The sequence below is a fragment of the Magnolia sinica genome, chromosome 4, assembly GCF_029962835.1.
Source record: "Magnolia sinica isolate HGM2019 chromosome 4, MsV1, whole genome shotgun sequence".
Lineage (NCBI taxonomy): Eukaryota > Viridiplantae > Streptophyta > Magnoliopsida > Magnoliales > Magnoliaceae > Magnolia > Magnolia sinica.
Window position 1 is genome coordinate 6955265 of NC_080576.1, and position 10778 is coordinate 6966042.

Sequence of the window (10778 nt, forward strand, 5' to 3'; positions counted from 1 at the left end):
ATTGAGAAACCTAGAGGAAAAAGGTGGTAGAGTGGTTAGAAGAATACATGTCAAGAAGAGACGGAATGACCAAGAAGACTAATGTGGTGATGAATCAACTACCAACCATTAAATAAATAAAGAAATACGTAAGAGATTAGAAAAGACGGATAAATAACAAGAAATTCAACAAGTCAAGTCAACTCATCCTAAACCAATCAAATCAATTAAATTATCTTTCATTGTCATAATTTAGCCCTATCATAAGAGTGTCGATAATTTAATAGTGGTAATCTTTAGTTGTAATCCAAGTTTATGATTTTGCCTTAGATTATTTCTGATATCAATATAATCAATTCATCTAATTTCAAAACAACATCTTACGATTGTTCCTTGTGATTAACCATGAGTATTTTCTTTTTATTTGATTATTTCTACTTATTTATATGTAAGGCAAGTTGTAACCCATCTTTGAAAGAAGAACCACACTCTATGATAATCACCTGATATTCTAATAACTATCTTGTGAGTAGTTGAATATGTGATTGATCTTCTCATGTCTCTATTGAATTCTATTACAATCGATGTATCCGCCTATCTTGACACTTTGGGTCAAATTGTTCAGTTTGAATTAAGCCATACAATAGATTTTAGGATGCCTACACACACCACACGTGACCAAAGCAGGAAGATCCTGACCATCCATTCTTTAGACCAATTCTTGTTGAATAGAATGTGACCCATTGCTTCATTCTTTATAACAATCCATCCACAGCCCTCCAACCAATTGCGTTAGGATTGCTACATGATGGAGATTTCGGGGTATGGTCCATCCTCAGTGGGCCCAATAAGATCTAACGGTCCAATTTACCGCCGGAAACATGGCCCCAGTTGCAGGACCGAGGACCCAAGGACTTACCATACACATCCTCCGGTTGCAGATTGGTACAGTAACCTAGTGCAACTGTAGAATCTTCGATTTGATTTAAACAAATGCTTAGGAATGGCCGTTGGATTCCAACGGCGTGGATTAATCTAGGTTTAGAATCCCTGCGGTGGTGATTTGATGATTTTTATTTTTTAATTTCTTTTAGCTGCTTGTGAAAGTGACAAGTGTGCTAGTATGAGTAACGAAGCTTTGCTAATTCCGCGCACGTGTGGAGCTCTGTCTATCCATTCGCAGACGTATGTTCCCAGATATGGAACACGTGTGGGAGATCAGAACTTTCCATCTCATTGGAAACAATGGTGAGATCCTACGCGTCAAAAATCAGGCCATTTCACTCTCCCAATGGGCCAAAAAAAAAAATGTACAAAGTAAACTGACGGTTAAAAAAAAAGTTTTCTGGCCATCCATTTAATTTTCACGTTTTAACAAACCTAGGTATGAAATGCTTTATTCTTTTAGGCCAAAAGCCAACTGATGGAAAGCTCAGATCTAAAACACATGTTACAAGTTGACACGTGTGCTTGCGTGTGGATTGGTCCCACGCGCGTGGAATTTGATTTTTTGAAGGAGTTGTAGATGCCTCGGCGATTTTTAGGGCGTCTTTGGGCATTGGGCTCAACGTCACAATATTCTATCTTCCTGGAAGTTTGTACGGTGCGGTTAGGGTTATCAATTTGAACAGGTGGGGCCCATCTTTCTGTGATCCAAACCGTTGATCTTATGAGCCCGAGTATGGATGGACCATGCACCAAAAATCCCAGAATCCTTTCACTTTAAGATGATGCAGAAAAAGTTCACATTCGAAGACCAAAGAAGGGCTAAATATTCTATACTTGAGGATCTTTTGAATTGGGTTAGGTCGGGTTTGGGCCGGGCCTAGCATGGACTCAAATAGCAGGTCCAAGCCCAAGCCCGTAAAAAGATTTGTTTGTTCCCGGGCCTGACCTGAACCATCTCCAATTGATAAAATCCCAAGTTCGCACTTGAATGTTCCTAATCTTATCCATTGATCAAGTGGGGCACACCTAGAGGAACTAAATCAACGGCATACATTCAAATGATTGGTTGCCTAAAAATGAAGAAAATCCAAAAGTCAAGTGGACCACACAACAAGAAACAGTGGGGATGGAAATGGGAACACCCACCATTGAAACCCTCTTGCGGCCCACCTTGATGTTGATTTACATGCCATCCAACCCATGTATAAGGTTTCCCGCCGGAAATCAAAAGGAATTGTACGGATTCTCCTGCCTTAGTTTGCTCGAGTGGGGCCCATTTGCTAGTGATCCAGACTGTTGATGTGATCAATGCGATGTGAACGGTAGTTTCCCAAAAATTCCAACCGTTTGATTGGTGACACACAGAAATAGATGGTTGATAATAAAATATAGCAACGGTCCACATTCAACGGAAGTTGGACGGTTACGATCTTCCAATCATCCACATCCATATGGCGACCTCTGGATTAAGAGTTTGGATCACATAGCCACGTACTTCCTCTTTATCAAATGAAAGTACACGTGGCATACTAAAAAAAGAAGAAGAAGATGATCATTACAATTTGAATGGGCGGTCAGATTTGATTCACTGACTGATTTATTAATCCATCGAGCAGGGGACCATGATGTACGATTTAGATTGCCATACATGCCCCCGTGCATGATGGCTGAATCAGAACCATCCACAAGGGCAGATGGTGGACGTCTCCAATAGTAGCGTACCCCAACCTTGGGTGCTGTGTCACTCCTTGTGTGGCACACCCGATTGGCTGCTACAAGTGGATCACAAAAGGTCAGGGACTGACCCCATTGGCTGTTATTTTTTAGGGCGGGAAAATAGAAAATGAATCAGTTAAAGATAGGTTTAAGGCGCGTTGCAGTGTCGCTATCTTTAAGGCGATATTTGCACCCTATCGGTGATTAAACCAATTTGTAAGAGGATTACAACAAATCCGCCTCTAGGATACAATAAGCCTCTTCTCCGAGACTGGAGAAATGTGGGTTTCGGCCTACAAAATCGAAAAACCGCACCCCGAACATACTTTTACAGCGTACAACCCTGACTTCTGTGCTATTATAATTTACCACCTGAAAACTATTTATAATTTATTGCCTGAAAATTATTTACAGTTTAGCACCCGAAAACTGTATCTTTCTAAAAAAAAAAGATGGTGAAGAAGAAAAAGATGGAGAGGAGATTGTTGAAAATTGTGAATTCGGATTAACCCAAAGATGGGTTTATATAGAATCACAAGAGATGATTAAGGCCTTTTTCATGAAAAGACATCTTCTTCCATGGTGCCTTTTCATTAATGGTTGTATCTTTCCAACAATGGCATCCCTCCATTTCAAATTCAAAAGATGCTCCCTTCACCAAAAAGCATCACCATTCACACCAACAATCACCAAAGCCACCACTATTCTTTTCCCAAAATAAAAAATTTATTTTCTTCTTATTTTGAAAAAAACCCAACAATCCCCAACTATTTTTCAAAATACAGAGGTAAGGGTATGTAAGGAAAATATGTGCATAGGAGGTGTCTTATGGACTTGAACCTTCACTTTGTGTAAACAAATCAAAGTTGAATCAGAATCCTTAGTGATCATGGTCTTGAACTAAGTATTCTATGAGTACACAACCGGACATGTTACACACGCATATATTTCAATTGTCATGTGTTCTAAAATTATAGCACATTAACGACCTTGTGCTCCGTCCTGGATTCATGAGTTTGTGAGAGTAGCCAAAACTCTCGAACATCAGAAAGCGGCTCCACTTCCAACACTCATATAGGTGAATCCTTATGAATGCCCCTGTAACTATAACACTCTTGAAATGACTCATTAAAAGCAACAACTCATTCTCTTTTTTATCATTACAAGTACTCAGTACTATACATACATTCAGGAATGAGACAGATAGAAAACGTATAGTGCTGCTTCAGACACTTGAACCTATTAACTTGGATTGAGTTTTTCTCATCCGGTGTCTGTGAAATTAGCTTAAGTTTCATTCATTTTGATGTTATACTAACAACATCCCTTGCCAGTCCCTTGGTGAACGGGTCCGCTAGATTATGGATAGTTCGTACATATTGTATTGTTATAACACCGTCACCAAGTAGTTGCCGCACAAAACTATGTCTTAGACTGACATGTCTGGATTTTTCCATTATAAGTCTTGTTATATGCTTTTGATAGTGTCGCTTCACTATCATAGTAGATAGAGACTGGTGGTAAAGGCCTTACCGATAATGGTATTTATAATAATAGGTTTCTTAATCATTCTGCCTCTTTACTACTAGCTGCTAAAGCTATGAATTTAGATTCCATGGTAGAGTGAGATATGAAATTTTACTTCTTGGATCCCTAAAAAATAACAGCTCCTTTAAGTGTAAAAATTCATCTACTGGTAAACTTGGATTCATTAGAATCAATTACCCAACTTGCATCACTATGTCCTTCAATCACACTAGGGTAACCAGAAAAGTATAAACCATAGTTAATTATTTTTCTCAAGTACCTAAGTACTCTAGAAACAGCATTCAAATGATCTAAACTTGGATTACTTGTAAACCTACTCAATTTACCTACTGCAAAAGCAATATCAGGTCGAGTAGAAATCATAACACATATAAGACTGTCAATCACCTTAGAATACTCTAACTGAAATACATTACGACTTTCATTTTTAATTAACTTGATATTAGAATTAAAATGAGTAGAAACTGGGTTCCTATCATAGTGATCCAACTTTTTAAGTATCTTTTCAATACTATGTGATTGAGACACAGTTATACCATCATTGTTTATTAATAGCTTGATACTTAAAATCACATTAGCTTCACCCATATCTTTTATGTCAAAACAAGATGATAAAAATCTTTTAGTGTTATTTTTAACTTCTAAACGTGTACCAAAGATTAGCATATCATATATATAAAGACATAATTATTTCTTTATTATCAGAGAATTTCGAATATATACATTTATCAGATTCATTAATCTTAAAACCATATGAGGTGATTACTTTATCAAATTTTTCATACCATTGTTTAGGCGCTTGTTTAAGTCCATATAGCGACTTGATCAATTTACACACTTTATTTTCTTATCCTGGAACTATAAAACCTTCTAGTTGTTCCATATAAACATCTTCATCGAGGTCATCATTTGAAAAAGCTATCTTCACATCCATCTGATGGATTTATAACTTATGAATGAATGCTAGAGCAACTAAAACTCGGATAGTTGATATCCTTGCTACTGGAGCATAAGTATCGAAAAAATTAATACCTTCTTTTTGTGTAAATCTTCTAGCCACTAATCTAGCCTTAAACTTTTCTTAAGTTCTATCTGGTCTTTTTTTAAAAAAATCCATTTACGGCTTATTGGTTTTGATCCTGGGAGCAAATTCACAAGTTTCCATATTCCATTTTGCAATATATAATCCATCTTATCGTTTATACCTTCCTTCCAAAAGGAAGCATCTTGAGATCTAAAGACATCATCTATTGTTACTGGATCATTTTTTATATTATAAACCAATATGATTTTCTTTGTTATATTATCTTTATCTCCTTCTATTAGCAGAAGGTAGAAATTGGGTCCAAAAGATGTACTTATTCTGATCCTTTTGGTCCTTCTAGGTTCTATGTCCTCTTTATCGAGACTACTGATATCTTGATCATGTATTTGAGGACTACTGCTTGTACTAGGATCTTGAGGTCTTGTCTCTTTTCTAATTATAGAAGAGAATGAGTTTTCATAAAACTCGGCATCTATGATTCTATTATAGTGTTTATCGAGATCGTATGATTAGATTCTACAACTAGAAACCTATAAGCCTTACTATTTTGTGCATATCTTATGAAAATACACTCAAGAGATCTCAACCCAATCTTAAGTCTTTTAAGATCAATAAACCTAACTAAAGCTCTACAACCCCATACCTTGAAGTATAAAAGGTTAGGAATCTTATTCTTACATAGTTTATATGGAGTCTTACAAGTCTTAGACCGGGGTATCCTATTAAAGATATGACAGGAAGTCAATAGGGTTTCTCCTCAAAATCTTGAACTTAAACATGTATTATTGAGCATAAAGTTTACTATGTCTATGAGAGACCTGTTTTTCCGTTCTACTATCCCACTTTGTTGGGGTGAATAGGGAGTTGTAATTTGATAAATTATATCATGAGTTTTGCAAAACTCCAAAAATTCTAAGGATTGATATTCTTCCCTCCTGTCTGACCTTAGAATTTTAATATTTCAGTCTAATTGGTTCTCAACTTCTGCCTTGTATATCTTGAATTTTTGTAATGCTTCATCTTTATTCTTCAATAGGTATACTAAGGTATAACGGGAGAAATTATCTATAAATGTTATGAAATACTTTTTTTCCCCTCTGTTATTAAACCACTCATTTTGCATATGTCACTATGAATTAGGTCTAGGAGTTGTGATTCTTTTTTTCACCCTTGGAAATGGTTTTTTAGTTATTTTTGGATTGTATACAAATATTATATTTTTTATTAGGTTTTGTATACTTAGAACAAATTCAATGACATATTATCCATTCTACGATAACTAATATGTCATAATCTAGCATGCCAAACATCATGTGAATCAAGCATATAAATGGAAGAAAAATTTTCATTTATGAGGTTTAATTTGAATATTCAATTGAATACATAGCCATTCCCTACATATACCATATTTTTAGACACAATCAATTTATCGAATTCAAATAGGAGTTTGAATCCAGACTAAGACAGTAAACTAGTTGATATAAGATTCCTCCTAATATCCGGTACATGCAGCACATCGTTCAGAGTAAGGACTTTTCCGGAAGTTAGATTAAGACATACTTTCCCTTTTCCTACAACCTTGGATATGGAGGCATTCCACATATATAGTTCTTGGTTATCCCTCACTATTTCATAGGAATTGAATATATTGTAATTTGTACAAACATGTCTGGTAGCACCAGAATCTACCCACCATTCAACATCCTCATTCACCATATGAATTCAAAGACAACAGCTGCCAGATTCATGTCTTCCGTCAAATTGATTTGCTGTTTCTTTTCTTGCATTTTCTTTTTGTATTTTCGACAGTTTTTCTTAAAGTGACCAGGAATTTTGTAAAAGAAGCATGAACCCTTCTTGGATGTGTTTTTTTTAACCTTGGTTATTAGGTTTGAGCCTATCATCTTTCTTGAAAGGTGGCTTTTCTAATTCCCGATTCACATTATTCTCGACTATATTAGCATTACTTAGGGCCTCCTATTATTCTTCATTTTTGTCACGGATCTTAAATTCTTCTTTTATTCGAAAAAAATTAGGAGGTCCTCCAAGGACATTTTCTCCTTTTTTTCTTATTCAATGATTTCCTAGTATCATTCCATTTAGGTGAAAGTTTAGAAATAATTGTGGATACTTGGAAAGATTCATCAAGATTAGTGTCATTGGCAATAATCTGTTGGATGATGACCTGTAACTTATGTACTTGATCAAGGATAGGTTTTTCATCTAACATTTTGAATTCTAAAAACTAACTTATAAGAAATTTTTTATTGCCTTCATCATCTGATGTGTATTTGGTGAGCAGCACCTGCCACAAATCCTTAGCAGTCTTCTTTTGATGGTAAACAGCCTATAGCGAATCAGAAAGAGCGTTGAAGATATGACCTTTGCATCGATATTCATTACGCTCCCAACTTTGTATCTTTTGAATTTGTTCTAACGTATCATTCTCAGATGGTAGTAAAGGGGGATCTTGAGTGAGCATGTGATCCAACTTGAGTGACGTGGGAAGAGATGGACCCTCGATTGCCATCGAAGAAAATTTGAGTTGTCAAATAGCTTAATTCGAACAAAGTCATGATGATCCATAGAAGAGGTCATAATATTACTTTAAAATTGTTATTTTTGAGGGTGGAAAAATAGAAATTGAATCACTTAAAGATAGTCTTAAGGCGCGTTACGATGTCGCTATCTTTAAGACGATATTTGCACCCTAATGGTGATTAAACCAATTTGCAAGAGGGTTACAACAAATATGTCTGCAGGATACAATGAGTCTCTTCGCTAGGACCGGAGAAATGTGGGTTTCGGCTTGCAAAACTGAAAAACCGTACCCCGAACACACTTTTATAGCGTACAACCCTAACTTCTGTGCTGTTATAATTTACCTCCCGAAAAATGTTTGTAATTTACTGCCTGAAAATTATTTGCAGTTTAGCGCCTGAAAACTTTATCTTTCCAAAAAACGAAAATGGTAAAGAAGAAGAAGATGGAGAGGAGATTGTTGGAAATTGTGAATTCGGATTGACCCAAAGATGGATTTATATAGAATCACAAGAGATGCTTAAGGTCATTTTCATGAAAAGGCATCTTCTTCCACGATGTCTTTTCATCAATGGTGGTATCTTTTCATCACAAGAGATGCTGCTTTCACAAAGAGGCATCACTATTCACACCAACAATCACCAAAGCCACAACCATTCTTTTCCAAAAATATAAAATTTCTTTTCTTGTTATTTTTTTAAAAAAAAAAACCGAACATTGACCACTGGTGGGCCATGTCACAAGCAACAAGACCAAGAAGAACCGTTGATTTTACGGTCTCCTTTACGCTTTTGTCTTCTCCTATCCAAGTGGATACGTCTATTATAGACACCATCTTATCCATAAACACTCCTTTTAGGTAGGTTGCGACTCAGGGTGGCCAGCATTTGTCGCATTCAGGATGATTGGATGATCAGAAACGTCCATCTTCAAGGTGGATAATCTATACTCTGAAAGCACGATCCTCATATTGGATCCCTTGGGAAGAGGATCAAGGTCTTGGATAGCAGGGCTGCACCTGATCGGCTCTAGATGAAAACCACGCCTTCATCTACAAGATCTTAAATGATGCCGAACGTTAGGTGATCCAGACCATTGTTTCTAGGGCCCTCACTAACCCTAGCCTACTGCTGAAAAGAGTCTGTAACCAGACATCCAAACCCTTTGATCAATATCTTGCAAATCGAACCGTTAGGGCAATAAAACTGTCCGAATTCAGCAAAGTCAAGGAGAGTTGAGATGTTTAATTATATTTGGTAATCTCACATGCATGAAAAGTGAAATGTTCCAATGTGGAAGATGTGTGCAAGATTGAGCTTTCCATCGGGTGGGGCTCAATGATAGATCTTCTACCTCAATTATCTGAACATTTAATTCGGCATTTCAAATCTTAAGTGAACCACACCACATGAAAACAGTGGTGATTAAACACCCACCATTAAAAACTTTCTAGGACCCATGCAATGTTTATTTTCCATCCAACCTGTTGATTAGGTCACACACAAACTGTGTTCTATGGGTCGAAAAAATGAGGCAGATGAAAATCTTAAGTGAGCCAAACCACACAAAAACAGTGGTAATTAAATGCGCACCATTAAAAACTTCATAGTACCTAACGTAATGTATATTTTCCATCCAACTTATTGTTAGGTCACACATATAAATATTATACAAATATTACCTTGTTTTGGCCCTCAAAAAGTTTTCAGTGGGAGAACTCAATCACCATTGTTTCCTGAAATGCGGTCCATCTGAGATTTTGGATCCATAGCTTAAAGCCCAAAAGGTTGAGTATGAATGGAAAATTTTTATTATTATTATTATATTTTATTTTATTTTTGTATTTTTCCAAAAGCATATTGTGTCAAGCTTACTGCAGGCCCAACATGAATGTATGTGTATTATCCATGTTGTATACCCGTTTATATATATCATTTAGGGCATGATCTCAAAATTGAATTATATCAATAAGAACTACACCACAGGAAAGAGCGTGAATAATGATGTCCACCTTTGAAACCTTCCTAGGCCACAATTATATTTATTTGTCATCACTCTTGTTTATAATGTCACATAGACATGGATGAAAGGATCCAAAATTTCTGCAGCCTTAAAAAGTTTTCAAGGGTAAGTGTTCAATTCACACCCTTTTTTGTGATATTGTCCACTTGAGCTTTAGATATACTTCAATTTTAAGCTCATGCACTAAATTAATTTATGCTCATCCCTTTCCCAGGTGGCGGCCACTATGATGTTTGTGGGAAATTTATTCTATTCATCTGTTTTTTTAGCCCGTTTTGTGACATGAGGCCAAAAATGGACCGAATCCAAATACTAAAGTGGGCCGGAGAAGTAAGAATTAAATGTCCACGGTTGAAATATTCATGGGCCGCAAAAGTTTTGAACCTGGCTAATATTTGTGTTTTCAGTTCATGTTTAAACTTCACTGTCTACCGGGGGAGGTCTCAGCGGTAGGAATTTCCCTACATTTTTCTTTATGACGCCCACCTGAGCCTTGGATCCTTTTAAAATTTGGTCCCATGTAATTAAGTTAGCTCAAAAATACAGATGGACGAGGTGTATTTCTAACAAAGATCACAGTAGGCCCCACCTATGTTTAACTTCCTGCAAAGCACGAAATCCGCGTCCGTAACATGCATGGGTTTCAATCGGTCCGAAAAACAGGTCATGATGGATTGCACGCTTATCAAAAAGAGATGCAAACAACTCATGCACGAGTGGAAGTTTGTGCAACTCCGGACAACTCACTTTTTATTTCACGTAGTCAGAAATGCTAACTCCACACGCTACCTCACGTGCCAATGTGAAAAATCCAAGCCGTTAATAAGACACACACACCCCGGCCCGTAGATTCTCTGCCCTACAAATCAGTCCAGTCTGCCTGTGTGGACCACAGTACTAGTATGTTGAGAGTGTGAACCGCTGGCCTTTTTTAGTCTTCTCTTTTTAGTCTTCTCTTCTTTCTGACCACAGTACTTGA